This window comes from Acinonyx jubatus, chromosome B2 (genome assembly GCF_027475565.1).
Source record: "Acinonyx jubatus isolate Ajub_Pintada_27869175 chromosome B2, VMU_Ajub_asm_v1.0, whole genome shotgun sequence".
Classification (NCBI taxonomy): Eukaryota; Metazoa; Chordata; class Mammalia; order Carnivora; family Felidae; genus Acinonyx; species Acinonyx jubatus.
In genome coordinates this window covers 94,787,507-94,804,700 of record NC_069385.1, presented here as the reverse complement: position 1 = coordinate 94,804,700, position 17,194 = coordinate 94,787,507, and the positions used below count along the sequence as shown (strand labels likewise).

Sequence of the window (17,194 nt, the reverse complement as noted above, 5' to 3'; positions counted from 1 at the left end):
TGCTGTTGGCTCTTTCTAGCCCCCCCCCACCCCAAAGTAGTATTATTTTTTGATTTGGGGATTTATTTTCAATTTTAAGAAACTGCTTAATTTAAAAATTACACAATATAGTTATATGTATCAAAAGCCAAAACTGTTTAAAAATTTATACTTTGAGAAGTTTGCTTCATTCTTTCTTACCTACTTTGGTAATTATTTTTTTAATTTCTCATTTTTTCTACTAGTGACTATACAAATAGACTCAAAGGCTTATTTTATTAGTAATATTATTGATTCTTTTGAGATCTCATATATGTTATTCATTTAAGACAGTATCTATTCTTTCCAAGGTTCTTATAATGAACCAGAGTGTTAGTCATTATAGTCTGTTATTGGAGAGGCAACATGGCTCTGGAACCAGACAGTTTTGAATTATCGTTCCAGCTCTGCTATTTATAGGATGTGTGGTTCTGTAAAGTTAGTCAATGGCTCTGAGCTAAATTTCATCATTGCAAATTAGAAATAATAATAGTTACCTCAAAGATTAAAATAAATGTGGTAGCCATGGGGCTGTGAGACTTAGATATCTCTTCAAGAGAAACTTTGCTTTTCTTTTCTTTTCTCTTCTTTTCTTAGTAATCTCTACTCCTAACTTGGGGCTTGAACTCATGATCTTGAGATTAGGAGTAGCATGCTTTACTGACTGAGCCAGCCAGGTGCCCTGAAACCATCCCTTTCTATTAAGGGATAGCACGTCTGCATCAGTAAAGACACCATGAAGGTCTCCCGCAAAGCAACAGATGCCCCTTGAAGTGAAGCCCACATCCTCTCCTGGCTTCTAGGCCAATAACTTGGGTTACTTCTCAGTATAATAGGAATGGAGATGAGCTAAGCCTGGTAATGGATGAAAGATTTTATGTCCAAAGAAGCTATAAGATTGGTCAGCATGTACCAGCTGAATCCAAGGGAATGGATTGGATTTTGAGGCAGATTGATCAAGTAGGTTGGAATGTAAGTCTAAATACGCAAGAATTCAGTGACTTGCATGTCTTTCTTGGAACATAGGATTTAGCACTATACCAAGGATCCCAGGGGATAAGATAAGATAAGATAAGATAAGATAATGAATAAAATGAATACTCAGAGAAGAGAGCATGCTGGAATGAATGAATATATTATGTAAGACCAAAAGACCAACCAGAGGATTTTGTTGCATGAAAGATCCTAAAGGACACATCATTCATTAAGGTGTCAAGAATGCCTCCATGGTGGGTGATTATGACATGTCAGTATAGGTTCATCCTTGGTAACAAATATACCTGTCTGGTGAGTGATGTTGATAATGGGGGAGGGTATACATGTGTAGGGGCAGGGACTATATGGGAAATTTCTGTGCCTTCCTCTCAATTTTGTTGCGAACCTAAAACTGCTCTGAAAAAATTAAGTCTTTACCAAAAAGAAAATAAAAAATATGTGCCAATGATGGGAGCATCAGCATCACTAAGAACTTCAATGGTGGCTCTCCTCTGCAGGCCAGAGATGATGATAGAAGAAGTATTCACAGAATGGGGTTCAAAAAGAGCAAAGGGAATAATGGGGCTTGAGAGAATAGAGCCCATTTGGAAGTTCTTAACTGCCTGAAACTAGGGTATCACAGTTACTAGAATGACTGGCAAGGATGACTGACAGCCATGGGACCTTGACTTGCAAGGGGTATGGGGATGGTTAGTGGCATTTCTAGGGGCAGAACAGATGGACAATAAATAAGGGAGGAGATTAACATTTACACACAGAAGAAGGCAAAAATGAGGAAGGATGCTGTAACAGTGGAGCAAGTGTAGACTGTGAAGATTCCTTCGGTCTCTGGAGCGGATCCTATAGTGTAGGACTTGTCAGTAATGGATAATGATGCAGTGTGAGGCTTACAAGCCCTAGTGGGAAAATTACAACACAGACCCCTTGGGTTCTGGAACAAGCCAATACCATCTGCAGCAAAGGAGTATATGCCTTTTGAGAAACCACTCCTGCTTTGTTACTGAGCCCTGGCAGAGCCAGAACTCTTGTCCATGGTGTAACAAGTGACTATGCATTCAGAACTACTCATTGTTACTGGGCTTTCTTGGACCCACCAAATCATAAAACTGAGCATGTCCATTAGCATTCTATCAGAAGATGGAAATAGTATATCTTGAATGAGCCTCAGAAGGACTAGAGGACATGAGTGTGATTCATGAGCAGGTATCCCAAACCACCATGTCACCCTCCACAGTTGCAGCAGTGCTCCCCCACACACCCACCCCAGCTTACACCTAAAGGCCTGAGGGTGGGGGTTTGGGTCAGATGTTGGGATTCCAAATGACCACCTGAAAAACGAGAAAAAGAATCCTGAGTTTGACTTTTGGATAGGTTACTTTGTATGTGGATATAAGCTGAAAATAGATGTTGACTGCATTATAGTAACATTCAGGGGTGATTTAGAAATTCAGCGGAGAAGATAATCTTTCCTCGTGGGTGGAGCTGCAAGAAGTGTACATAGTTACTTCTTTATGGGGAAAGAAGAGTGACCTGAGGTGAAAATATATACAGATTCCTGGGGACCAATGACCTATGACTGGAAAATAAAAGGATTAGAGTAGTGAAGACAAAGCAGTCTGGAGTGGAAATATGTGGAAAGTCATATGGTAGGGAGGCAAAGGTTTAGAGATTTTTGTATCCTAAGTCAATGCCCACAGCAAATCATTTTCCATTGCAGAGGTACTGTATTACCTAGCAAAATGATTTAGCTAGTGACTATAGCCAGCTTTTGTCATCAACCACCCCAGAACTGGCATAATGGACATATGAATAGAGTAGTTACAGTGGCAGAGATGGAGGCTACAATTGGCTCTGCAGCATGGATTCCCAAGGCTGATCCAGCTACTGCCACATCTGGAGGTCCGATCACCCAGAAACAGATACCAAGTAAAAACTTGTTAACAATTTAGTTACACTGGGGATACTCCATCCTATAAAGGCCAGAATTCACTCTCACAGGGATAGATACCTATTATGAATGCAGGTACACTTATGAATTTGACTTTCCTTCCAACAAAGATTTAGTTAGCACCATTACGTGGAGGTTTACTAAAAGTCTGATACGTAGGCATTGAATCCTTCACAGCACCATCCTACAGAGAAACCGTGTAGGAATGGATCCACTGATTGGATCATGTACCACACCATTCAGAGGCAGGTCTTCTTACAGAATATTGGAACAGCCTTTTACTGGAGAGCCAGCTTGATGGCAGTACTGTGTGAAGAGGTGTTGCCATACGTCAGGACATAATATACACTAAGTCAGAGGTCTAAACAGGAGGAATATTTGGGCCCAAGAGCCAAGAGGTTGGAAAGGAATGGTGCCACTTACTGACTACTGTTACTCCTAATGACCCACTGTGGGACTTTCCATTAGACATCCTTGTCTGCAAAGGGGCAAACTCTTGCCAAGGAAAACAGCAGAAATCCATTAAACTAAAAGCTACAGCTGCCACCTAGGCAGTTTAGACAAATTTTGTCCAGAAAATACCAGGTAATTTGCAGGAGTAATGGATCTGCTTTCCAGAATGACATTAGGCTACTATTTCCATGAGGGAGGCAGAGAGGAATATGTCTGGAATCCAAGTAATTCACTTCACTCTGATATCCTGTGATATTCTCTTATTCAGTTTTAATAGTGAATGGACATCCTAGTCTTAGCATTCCTAGTCTGAGAAAAGATATGATTGCCTACAGCTCAGAATCCTCAAGAATGAGTTTTTGGTTATATCACCCGGTAAACCAGCAAGACCTATTATTACTCAAACACTAACTGCAGAGACAGGGCTACAATTTCTCCTCCTAATATCCCACTTTTAAGTTTTCTCTCAGGAAGAGAGATCCACGGGAATGAAGGGATACTTTCTGAAAATCTGTGGCAGAGAGACTTTATCAGACATGCAAGGAGTGGACTGTGGTGGCCATGGAAGTATACCACTCAGATATCCCTTCTAGGAAACCTGTTGTAAGAAGAGTAGTTGGCAAATGGCCTCTAGTGGCTATACTTTTAGGATCCATTCCAGTATGTAAATCCCATGCTCTCCTGGGCTGCCCCAAATCCATAACTGAGTACAACAGTCAGGTAATTCTCACCTGATGTAACACTACTTATAGGCAGTTTTTGCTTTGATGCTGTACTACGCCCCTACCCAACCTTTCTTCTTTCCTTCTCTCCTTTCACAGATGTCAGACCAGCACCAGAATCTGAAGGTTGTTCCTGATCTTGCTCCTTCCCTTTATCCTTTGTAGGCATTTCTCCCAGCAAATCACATGCACATCTAATTCTTGGCTTCTACTTCTCATAGGAATGAAACTGAGACATTAGATAATGCTGCCTATGGAAGTCTAATCACTGTGATTCAAACTAAGCACTCAAAATTTTTTAACTCCTTATCAGTCAGTGTATATTTTTAATGTTATAGAAATTGCTTATTTCTTAAGCCACAGAGGAGTGAATATTTTGCATGCATATAAGATTTGATTACGTTAAAAAATACATTGTACCATATTTACTAATTCAAAACAACAAATATTCTTTTATACTATTTGCTATGTCCATAATCTATAATAGACGTATAAAGAAGCAAAATCCAAATATAGTGTATTTTATAATATATCCCTTTTCTGCTCATGAATATCTTTTAAGTAAGGCATATTCTTTCTGGAATCCATTTCTGATCATTCTAAAACTGAATAATAAAGAGTTGAAATGGAAAAAAAAATCTTTCACATAGTTTTTGTTTGTGCCACTGTCACTGAATAAGAGGAAAGATAATGCTTTTGGATACAATCATCCTCAAAGGCAAATGCATGTAGGTATTGTTCCAAGTATAGGGACTGGGTTGGTTGTTCTACTTCTTAGCTGATAACTGCAGTAATCTGTGGCAATGAATTGAACTGAGGACAGGTCAAAAGAGAGTAATTACAGCTAAGTTTATGCTGGTATGCAGTGCACAAAATAAAGGGGTATTAATAATGCTGACCTCATGACTTTTGCATTTGTGTAATAAAAATGAAGTATTTTAAGTCACTGCTACATCAACTTCGGCTCAGGTCATGATCTCCTGGTTTGTGAGTTTGAGCCCCACAACGAGCTCTGTGCTAACAGCTCTTCAGATTCTGTCTCCCTCTCTCTGCCCGTCCTCTGCTGGTACTCTGTCTCTCTCAAAATAAATAACATTAAAAAAAAAAAGTTGAAGTCACTGCTATGTCAATTTTAGATTTATATATTTTTTAAGATCACAATTTCTTTAGGGATTTGTTTTATATGCTTGTAAAACATACATATTTTAGACATCTGGTTAAAAAAGAAGATGCAAGAATTAGTTTCTATTCAGACTAATGTTATCAGCTAAAGTATCAGGCTTAGGGTTGTTTTCTTTAGAAAAATATGCTGTGTTTGTTTGGGTTGCTTTTCCCATAAATATCCTTTTGACAAGGACTGTAGACCTTGCTGAGTAGCTGTGAACCCTGAACTATACCATGGGATTCTTTGTGACCAAAGTCACAACTCTAGTCCTCTTTTCTTTCTCTTCAGTTTGTTTTGGAATTTCAACTGCCAGATCCCACCTAAAAGAGCCTAGAGTTACTTTCAATTCATTCTGTTGTGTAGTAAAGAATGTGGCTGGCCTTTGTCCCTGGTTCTTGAGAGGGATCCTATCCTCTAAATCCTTGGCTTTCTCAAGATAGCAGTGTCTTTGTTCTTTAAGGTGGGGCTCTTGATCCATGCCTTTGTTTATGCTAATGAGATAGCTCCTGAAGTGCCTTTATATAATTTATGCTAACCAGATGAGTCTGGATGGGGGCCGGCCAGGCAGTAAAGAGCAGTCATGTAAATAGAGGTTTGGGGCTTTGAATCCTGTGATATCAGCCTGATCTCTGGGGAGATAAAGAGGGTTAGAGATGAAGTTCAATTTTATAGCCAATGATTTAGCCAATCATGCCTATGTAATGAAACTCCAATTAAAAAAAAAAAAAATCATGTACAGTGATGCTCAGTTCAGCTTCCTGAGCTGCTGACTCTCATCAATATCCTGAAAGGCTGATACATCTTGAGGACACAGAACCTTCATGATTGGGAACTCCCACATCTTCCTTTAGGTTTCTTCATTTAGCTTGTCCTAAATTTTATCCTTTATAATAAAACTAGCACTTTCCTGAATCCTGTGAATCATTCTAGTGAATTATCAAACCAGAAGGGATACCGGGCACCTCCAAATTTGTAGCCACTTGGTCCCAAGTATGGATAGCTTGGGAACACTAAAGCTTGTGGCTAAAGTGGGAGCAGCCTTGTGGGGGACTGTGCCCTTAACCTGTGGGGCTATGTGTTTAACCTGTCCAGTCTGGCCTAATTTGGATTGTTAGCATCAGAACTGCATTGCACATTCTTAAGTCCTAAAGCATAATTTCCTTTAATAGCGAATCCTAAAGCATAATCTACTTTCAGCCAGTTTATCTGCTGAACTTTCTAATCTTCCTCCCATATTATCTACCATTCAGTCCAATTTCTTCTTATTTCATAACATTATTCATTTGCATCTCCTTCATTTCATGGTCTCTTATCACATGTGTATCCCTTTTTCCTTCGGCTAATTCAATACAACTTAATCTGGCCTATCCTCATTGTAGTCTTTTCTGCATTGTTCAAATTTGTCTCACTTGCCTTTTCCTCAAGCTCAAACCCCTTTTTCAGAGATATCTGTTTAATGCCCACTGCAGTACCTCTCACATAGCAGGGGCTCATTTATTTGTTGAATAAATATCTCCCTGCTATTCAAACTCCATTGCTCTAAGGAACCCCACATGTTGGTCCCTACACATCTCTTCAATTCTGTAGTTTCTTACTTTCATAAAGAAATCCTTTGTTCCAACCCAATTATTTGCTCCCAAACAATATGGGTCCATCTCCATTCCACTGAACAAACTGCATGTCTGAAATGCTCTTTTTCCTTCTATACTTGTCTAAATGCCACCTCCATGAGCCTTCTTGGACTCCCTTCCCCAGGGATTGCTGTACTTCTGAATTCTCTTAGCACACATTGTATGCATATTGTGTGTATTGTATGCAATTCTAATTTGGATCTTTGTCTAGACCACCTGGGATTTTATATTATTCCAGGTTCTTTTAAAAACCATACCATGGCCTTTTTAAAAAGGCAAATGTAATATGTTTTAGATCTCAAGGACTAATGCATGTAAAAGTGCATAAGATTTCTAGTTTTCCTATAGCTTTTCCTTTGTTCTGTCTAATCAGCACAGGCAGTCAAGTCTGATCTGTAAAAACACTGAAAATGGGAAAATACCTTAGCTACTAATTCTGAAGGTGTTCTAATCAACCCAAATTTTAATGTCTGCAGTATTAGAGGTAATATTGTCCATATGGCCCTCCTTGTAGCCGGAATTACAGAGAAACTAATATTTGTTTGTTGTCCTTCAATAGGGCATGTGTGAATTTTCACTTAGTTGTTCTAATCTGAACTTTTCTCACTGGAATCCACTCCAAAGTCAGCAAAGGGTCACATTTTCCACCATGGAACCTAGCTAAAAATACACTTACATGGATAATAGGGTAGCCCTTGCTGTTTCTAAACAGGCAAGGAATCATGCTCCAGACTTTATTTTACAGTGTTTGTAGGCAATTTTGCAGTCCTGACTTTGGCATATCTTCTTACATCACCTGCATGCCCATATATAACTGAAGACTACATATTGGTATTCTTTGTTATTTTGTGGCAAAGAGAAGAAAAACAAGATTCCATTCTCACTAATCAAAAATATACACATATATTGAATGTACACATTCAATAGAGACACACCTTGAGAAGCAATGGCCTTTTTGTGAGAAAAACACAACTTAAAAAAAAAATCAAATCTGAAAATGACTGGAGGGAGTTTACTAAACCTTTTGGGCAAGTGGGTTCTGGGGCATTAGGTCTACATTTGTTTTAAAGAGCTTTATATGTTCTGAAACTGACTGATCAACAATAATACTGAAAAACTAGGGTGTTATAAAGCTGAATTTTAAAGTACAGCACGTCCAGTCTGTGAATGAAGATAAATGTGTTTGAAAATAAAGATAAAAGGGACAGTGAAAACTCTGAAAAATATTAGATGTTAGATGTATTAGATCTAAATTTATTAGATAAATTTTAAATTTCCTCATAAGATTCCACATTATTTTTACTTACTGTCAGTGGAAATACATTTTTACAGGTCTTGCTTTGTCAAATATAATCTTGTAGGGATTTAGTAGTCCTACACCTGTGAGTTAATGTTTTCCCTCACATAGTTCTTTCAACCATTTACAGGTTTGTGGGTCACTACACATTTAAAGATACGCAGTAGGGAATTTGAAAATGAACTCCTAAAGCTCAAAGGGATAGCAAAATTATGTATTGATATAATGGTCTTGTAGAGAGCAAGATGGAGTCACTCATGTCAAGCAGGGATCTGTGTCAAGCAATGATGCAGGCAGTTAGGGGTACTGAAGCTATGAAGTATCATTGAGACCAGCATCAGCTGACACCCTACAGCTTACAACAAGCAGAAAGACAGGAGGTCTGCAGGGGCCCAAGAATGATTAAATCCCTTTAAAAAGGGAGGATTTTTGTAGCAAACTGTCAGACTCTTCAACCATGACCCCTCTATGTCTGACCACCTAAAAAGCAGCTGCCGCCGAAGGCTCTGCCCAGTTGATCTCTGAACAGAACTGAGATCCTTCACTGCTTGAACATAATAAGCAGTAAGTGCCAAGAGCTCACTCAGACCCAACTGAGGCCCTATCTCAACTGTGTGCTCACAGACTAACTTCGTGTTTAGTTCATTATCTTCCTAACCCTGTGTATGTTGTTTGTTGTGTACTTGTCTTGTGTTCTGTTCCGTATGCTGTGTAAGAAGCCAAGTAAATCACGTGGTGAAATGTCATTGAGTTTGGAATCCTGAACCTGCTTCATAATTATGTTAACCTTGCTTTATGACTGAAATAAAGCTGACATTGTAGAAACACACAACTCGAGTGTGCTTTCATAGTGTGCTCATGACAAGTCTATAAAATGAGATAGTGACTGAAAATTTCATTTATTTTTACTTTCTTACTCCTGTTTTTTGAACTACTTGTTAAATATTATACTGAGCTAATAAGAAATCAGACGAAAGAAATGTAGATATGCACATATTTTAAACACCTGTTTATTTTCAAATTTCATAGATATATGATAGGGTCTGATAACTGAGGATCATACTTATACCAAAGTTGATTTCAGGAGTGAAAGGTAGAGCAAAAACATGAGTAAAGGACTGCTTTCTGGTGAAGGCCTCCAGTTCCGACTATTGAAGTTTCCAATGTTGTCGGCAGTGACTAGGATTATCTTTGGAGGAAAGTACCTAGAACCAAACCAGAGGTACATATTGAGAAAGGCTTCTTGGGAAATTTCTCACATACAATAAAGGGTTGTATTATGGCAACAATATGGTATATACTTACAGAGCAGAGTCAATTCTGAACTAATGCCTGAAATGAAGAAGTGCAGAATAGGTACCAATGGAGTGGGTTTTCTGTTTTAGGGGTCCTTAGACATTGGGCAAGAGAGGAGAGTGGCCAGGAGACAGTGGCAAGAGGGATGAGCAGGGAATGGATTTCATCATATCACTAAAAGGGAAGAGCTGGGCTCTATGTATGGGAGATATAAACTACCCCAAAGAATGACATCTTGGAGTTTGGTGCATGTGTCCAGGGCTGAGTTGAATGCTGAAGACTTTTGTCAAGATTCTGCATATACTACCTATTGGTGTCTTTTGGTTCTGTGGCTTTTTAAACTCCTTAGTGAGAGGCACTATTGCTTTAGAAAGAAGTTATTTTAAGTTGGGAGCTCAAGTCATATCTCCCTTTCTTTGATGAACATTTGACTATTTCCAAAGAAGTAAAATTTTATCCAAGTTTAGGAGGTAAGAAAAAGAAAGAAAGAGAAAGAGGTAAAGAAAGCATTTTACCTGGAAGAGATACATCAGTAAGTTTTTGGAATTAGAAATATAGTACCTTATTTAGGAAATGTCATTCTTTCAATAATCATTTTTTAGCATGCCAATACTTTGCCAGTACATGTCAATACTTTGGTAGATATTAATTAGAGCTATAAAGATGAATAGGAACTGTTTCTGCCCATTAGAAACTTACATTCTAATGGAGGATAGAGACAAATAAGCAAAAAATGACAATGCAGTATGTTCCATTTTCTGATGGATTTTCTGGAGGTAGACTGAGAGGGGAGGTATACCTCACCCAAATCAGGAACAAGGGGGAAGGGTCAGAAAATATTTTCAAGACAATAGTGCCTGAATGAAATTTAATTATCAAATACATGTGCTCATGACTTTGTGTACAAGGCTGTCTGTTGAGTTTTGACGATGAATATATCAGTGGCATTCAAAGATGAGTTAGTATTGGGCCTTAAATGGACATAGTTAATTTTGATTTGATAGAAATGGAAGATCATTTAAGTTTTCAAACTGGGAGCAACAATATGGTGGAAATGCTTCTAAAGCTTTCTTTCAGTAGGGCAATCAGGTGAAGGGGGATTGGAGGAGGGAGGTAAGCAATGTCAACCACTTTTGTGTGAAGCAGTGGAGACCTCACTGTAGGATGGTGGTTGTGGGGATAGCACAGATTGTCAGAATGTGAGTCTGGAGTCTGAGTTTATTTCAATATTTCTTCCTCAAGAATGGACATTTGGCTGAAACTGGAGGAGAAAAGAAAGCCATATATCAATCAACAGGAGCACCCAACTGGTAATTGGTTTGAAGACTATGAAACTCTCTGAAGATGTAAATACAGGGTTTGAAAGAGATATGGAAATGGATTATATGGAGAAGGTAAAAGTTGGTTGCCAGATGTAGGTATTAGTGTCCACTTATATGCCCATTTATTCCTCTAACAGGGCTGGTGTTGTTTTTCTAGCTTTATGAAAATGTTCTGAAAGAAAATGGGAATGATTGTGTTTGTGAAAAGACTGGCGCCAAATAATTTGAGGATGGCTGGTAGAAATGTGCAAATCGAAATAAAGTTTAATATTACCTGGTAATTGGTAAATATTATTTTAATGCTAAATGATCTTCAGGAAAAAAAAAGTGTGTTATGTGGCACTTAGAAATGGACCTAGTATGAGAATTAAACCCTCTCAAGATAATTTATCATGATAAATATGGAGAAATAGAGGAATGAAATACTTTATGAGCACTTGTGATATTCCAGACATTATGCTGGGTGCATTATTAGAACAAAATATGTCTTAAATTAGAATGTATACATATTGCAGGGCACCTGGGTGGCTCAGTCAGTTAAACATCTGACTCTTGATTTCAGCTCAAGTCATGATCTCATGGTGACTGAGCCCTGTGTTGTTGGGCTCCTTGCTGGGTGTAGAGCCTGCTTAAGATTCTCTCTCCCCCTCCCCTTCTCCCACTTGCTCTCTCTAAAATCGAAAAATTATTTAAAAAAGAATATGTACATATTGCATTTTATCATCTTAGTGGGAGAGTTTGATGGAATATTGGTTCTTCCTTAAAGTTATAGCATAAACAATTGAAAAAAATAGTTTGGATACAAAAAGTGAATGTTCAGATTCAACCAAAAATGTTTAGGCAATTGATAGCAAAAGGCATATTCTTGATTATACATATTTTCTACCTTTGTTAATATGTAGTTATATTTATATGTATTTACATATAAACTACATAAATGTAGTTACATTTATATGTAATTACTGCTTTAGGGTCAGTCCCTATGAGGACAGCAAATGTTGATCTCCCTGTTGGTAGAAGCTACTTTCTGACAGGGCCATTTTTCTTAGGGATGGATTGCATCAAATTCATCACTGCCACAAGAAAATTAGCAAAACAGATATCTTACAGATCTCAGTTTGAAGTAATCATCTTCATATATGAGGGGCAGCATGCAATTTCGCAAATATAAATGAAAACCAATATTCTCCTTCTTTAAACATTCTAATTTATTTGAGTTATCTTGTTTGAAGTATTCATGATTTAAGGTAAAAAAAAAATGAACTGAGTAAAAGCCTACTTAGAACAAAATAAATTACCCTTTGATATCCAGTGTAGCAACCTAGTATTTGAGAAAAACAGAACTTCACAAAAGCTTAATATATTCAGAATTTGACAAAGTGTGACCCATTTACTGAAGCAGAAAATGCACCACAGGTTTTTCAGTGTTTCTTTTTTTTTCTTTCAAAAGCAGATAAATCATATTTATCAGAGAAATAAAAGAACTGCTTTTAGACTTATTGAGGAGAAAATTGGGAAAGAAACAGAGATGGGTAAAAAAAAAAAAAAACAATTCTGACTCAGAAAGATAGTTCCCAAATAAAATGTGGTGGGTTTTAAAGATTTCATAGGAATGTCAGAGTATGGGAAATGTTTAATGAATTTATATAAAGGAAACTACTAGTTAACTTTAGATTTCTTCAAGCTCTTTAGATGCTGTGAGGATATTGAACAGTTTATAGAAGCCACACATTCATGTTGCCATTTTCATAGGAAAATTCTGAGATTCTTATTGTCAGGATTTTAAATATACTGGAAAAAGGATACAAAACTTGTATTCTACTTATGTATTCTAAGTACTCATTTCAGTGACGGCACTTTTTACATTTTTCTGCATGTTCCAGTTTGTCAATTCCTTGAAAATGGGGAGCTACGTCTAATATGCCCTCACATGCCCAGTTCCTTGTACTGCATTTAACACAAATCGGTTGTATCAACAAATGTTTGTTGGCTATAAGATTGAAGAAATAAAAATAGGAGCCCACGGACATTTCTTCATCCAAGAGTATATATTAACACATAGAATGAAATACTTTTACATTAATCAAGCATTTAAAATAGATGAATATGATCACTGATTATGTTTAAATATTTTATCCTTCCAAAAAGAACTTACATAAAAGAAAACTCATTTCATTTATATCACTTAACAATTTTATAAAATACTGAAAAAGCATCTAATTGTAATTACTATAACTTCAAAAATTCCAAATGGTGAGCATATGTTGACAAGCTAGAGGAATGACTGAGAGATTACACTTTTCAATCATATTTTTAGATTTCTTGGGTCATTCAGATTTTTTTTTTGATTCATACTTTAAGCAAAAGTCAAAAGTGGGACTAAAACTGAGTTGTCTAATACTGCGGGTAAATTTTAAATTATACAGGATTAAAAAAGTCTCTCTGTCAAAAAAAAAAAAAAAAAGTCTTTCAAATGCAGTTTCTTTCTTCATTAGCAGTTACTCCAAGTGGCCTGATCGTGCAGATCAGATGTGGCTGGAATGAGTTGAGTCCACAGTGCTGCAGATGAAATTAATTAAAAAAATTGGAAATCGCTTTTGGGACCCTTGAAAACCATTTCCAGTCTGAAGCCACAGGGCTGAAGTGATCAATAATGGTGGCCATTTGGCACATTCATTGCGTTTAGTGAACACAGTCACGACTCACTAAAAGCATTCTTATAAGATTGGGATGGATTTCAATTATCTGGTGACTGACAGAAATAGAGCTTTTCATGAAACTTGGAGGGAGTTGCACTGCTCCCCACCAACTCTCCTCCCCCTCATTTTTACAACTTGGTTTTGTTTCACTCAGAAAAAATATGTCATCTCAGTACAGACTACAAGTAGTTGATCAGCAACTATCAGCAAAATTCTCCCCATGATTCTTAATGCAGTTTATTTTAGGAAAGCATCCCCAAATTGTGGATCCATTTCAAATACATAAAGTCTAATAAATGTAGGAATAAAGGCTTCATGAAAAAATGGACAGTGAGCTGGTTTAATCATTTTATTAATATTCAGTAGGATCATTTCCATCTCTGCAGTCACTGCCCGAGTTCAAGTAAGCATTAATTTGTATCTAATAAAGTGCCATTAATACTGAGGATCCTTATAAATTGTTTTTGATAAATGAGCAACATCTGGATTATTGCCTCAGTCTCTTAACTTGTCTCACTTATTCAAGTTTCTTCCAATTATTACCTATTTTATATCTAACTGCCAGGAAAAAACAAACAAATAAACAAAAACCCTCTCTTCAATTTCCACCAATATTTAATTCCCTGCTTATGAAACTAGAGTTTGCTTTTTCAAAATTCTTGTGCCTGAGATTAAATTTTTTCCACTGATTTTCCTAAATCCTTATTTCTTCTTATTCAGTTAATCTCTTACTGAATCTATATTCTTTTTTAAAAAAGAAAACAACAACTATGTTTTAATTTTTTGGTGTCATAATCTCAAATAGGGTAAGTTTAAGAACTTCTACAATGAAAATACTAGCCTGTTGGCAAACAAAGACTAGAAGGTCTCTGTGACATCAGGAAATGTCCCTTTCTCAGATCTAAGTCAGTGGTGACTTGGGCAAGGACAGAAAGAGATGTGGGGTTGCAGGTAGAGTGATGACTAATGAGGACTTTCTCTTTGTTGCTTCCTTTACTCCCTATTTGTAACACCGTATCATCTGAACACAAGAGCTTTTACTATTCGGAGGGACAGTAAATATTTTCAGAGCAAATGAACAGTGTAGTTACGAATCAAGAGTAATACTGAGTATGTATTTTAACCCTTTAGATGGGGTTTTCTGAGGTTCTAGTGTCACAGTTGCATATCACATGGAATTGAATTATGTCTTGTCTTAATATTTCATGTTCCAAGTGGGGACATGAAGATAAACTTCGATCAAAACTCTCTAAAGGCATGAGAGAAATGAGGAGACTTTCAAAAGTCTGGTTGTGTGGTGTGAACCTTCATGTGCATAAATATTAACTTGAGCAGACAAATTTTAGGCTTTGGAATTAAAAAAAAATTGTTTTAATGTTTATTTATTTTTGAGAGGCAGAGTGCGAGCAGGGGAGGGGCAGAGAGAGAGGGAGACACAGAATCCAGAGCAGGCTCCAGGCTCTAAACTGTCACCACAGAGCCCGATTTGGGGCCCGAACTCACAAACTGCAAGATCATGACCTGAGCCGAGGTTGGACGCCCAACCGACTAAGCCACCCAGGTGCCCCAATAGGCCTTGGAATTTTAACTGAATACTTTTCATCGCCAAGATTATTTAAATGCCTAGATTCGTTCATAGTTTCTATGTCACTAGAGAGTTATTTCTGAAAATAATATTGTCTTTGTCTTTATACTCCTCGACATCAGTTACAACTTTCCACTTCATGGAATCCCAGAGAATCTGGGCACATCTGCCAATCAGCTCTGTCATGAAGTGTCAACTCTATTATGAGAAAACAATTTCAACAACAATTTATGAGATCAAATATAGAAGCGAGCTATTGAATTTACTTCTTCACTTGTTTTGCTTCTGTCATCCCGTGTTGAGAAATACATCTCCCACAAATACATTCTCCAATTTCTGCCAAATTATGCCCTTAACTGAGTCTCACACCTAAAATGGACTTTCTCATTTGCCCAAATCATTCTGCTCAGAACTGCCATTTTAACATTTCCAAATGATGCTTTATTCATTTCACTTATATTTTCCAATGACATCCCTACAAAATGAAAAAGAATCTTTTTATTTCATATAATCAAGGACCTCCATGATTTGATTGCTTTTTACTTGCTCAGTTTTTCTGTATTAACCACCTCCTGAACACTGACTGCTGCGTGTGACTCTGGAACATAATTTATACTTATCCACTTGGCTTCTCATCTCCAGCTTGGCCATTTTCTCACTATCTCTTCTATTCCTGAAATGCTCTCCTCTTCTCAGCCTACATCTACCAGCCACCCTCCCCTCTATGGACTTTCCTGGATTTCCCCAACTGCAAGTTCTCTTCATTAACAACACGCACATAAGACTTTCCATCTAATACAGAGGTTTAAAACTACAGGTGATTTTTCAGTCTTTAGATAAGGGTGATATCTGCACATATTTTTGGTTGTCACTAATAAGAAGGTGTTATAGCTCTAGTGGGTAGAAATCAGGGATGCTGCTAAACATCCCACAATACAGGACAGCTCTCCACCACTAAGAATGATCGGGTCTAAAATGTCAATTGTGCTACTGTTGAAAAACTTTAACTTAATCCAATTTGAAACCTCTATTTCAATCCTGCTTATAATTTTACTTCAGGGGTGCCTGGGTGGCTCAGTTGGTTGGGCGGCCGACTTCGGCTCAGGTCACGATCTCGCGGTCCGTGAGTTCGAGCCCCGCGTCGGGCTCCGGGCTGATGGCTCAAAGCCTGGAGCCTGCTTCCGATTCTGTGTCTCCCTCTCTCTCTGCCCCTCCCCCGTTCATGCTCTGTCTCTCTCTGTCTCAAAAATAAATAAACGTTAAAAAAAATTTTTTTTTATAATTTTACTTCAATAGGTATATGTTTAGTTATGTGTATTAGGATATAAGCCTCTGGAATAGCAGGACAACACCTTATGCAGAATTTTATTTCCTCACAAGTCTAGCACAAACTCTGGTATATGAGTACACTCAAAAATATTTTAAAATTTATGTGATATGGAATACATAGAATCAGCATGCAAGAAGAAAATACTTACCAACCAAGCTACAAGTTCAATATATACTTTCTTTGAAAGCTTTGAAAATTCAACTGTCCATTTGAGGATCTTTTAATGATGAAAATCCATTGGCATTATGCTAGTAAAGAGAGAATGTCCGGGTCAGTACATATTTATTGTCGATAAGCAAAAACAAAGACATATTACAAACATTACTGTATTTTCACAGTAGATGAAAATGGTAGAGTCTGAGGTTTTCAGGGCTAGTATATTTATCCTTAATGGTTATCTTCTATTTCTCCTATGGTAGATTTGTTCAGCTGTCGTTGTTATTGTTGTATACTATGCCACAAATAATTCATCCTTGCTTCATGAAGGTCTCTCAGCTTCTGGGAAGTATGTGTTGGTTAAATCAGCTCCAATTTGTTTGTATTCCTCTAAGTAGTGCATCTAGCTGTTGGGCAAAATAAAACATTAAATTATCTTGCCAGCTTGCTATAAATATTTGAAAATGATTGCTATTGGAATACATAAACAGTTTTTTAAGCTTCCTTATGAAATAAGCTGATGCATGTTGCTTACTAATGGAATATCTATGTTTACATCATGTCCCACAGTCTCCA

General features: G+C 37.4%; 1 protein-coding gene and 1 long non-coding RNA gene across 10 annotated transcripts in view; one reads left to right on the top strand and one right to left on the bottom strand.

The window, feature by feature from the left end:
* LOC128315609 (uncharacterized) overlaps positions 1–17,194 on the top strand; it is a 131,722-nt gene that overhangs the window by 43,908 nt on the left and 70,620 nt on the right. The gene's annotated exons all lie outside the window — the stretch shown is intronic.
* KHDRBS2 (KH RNA binding domain containing, signal transduction associated 2) overlaps positions 8,882–17,194 on the bottom strand; it is a 624,340-nt gene continuing 616,027 nt past the window's right edge. For 2 of the 8 annotated variants that reach the window (XR_008298549.1, XR_008298543.1), the window contains 2 exons: positions 16,611–16,710; positions 8,912–9,435 (listed from right to left, as the gene is read on the bottom strand). The gene's annotated coding sequence lies outside the window, so the exon portion shown is untranslated. Of the gene's footprint in view, positions 9,436–16,610; positions 16,711–17,194 lie in introns of all 8 variants that reach the window. The other 6 variants (XR_008298545.1, XR_008298544.1, XR_008298548.1 and 3 more) reach the window with 6 other exon arrangements.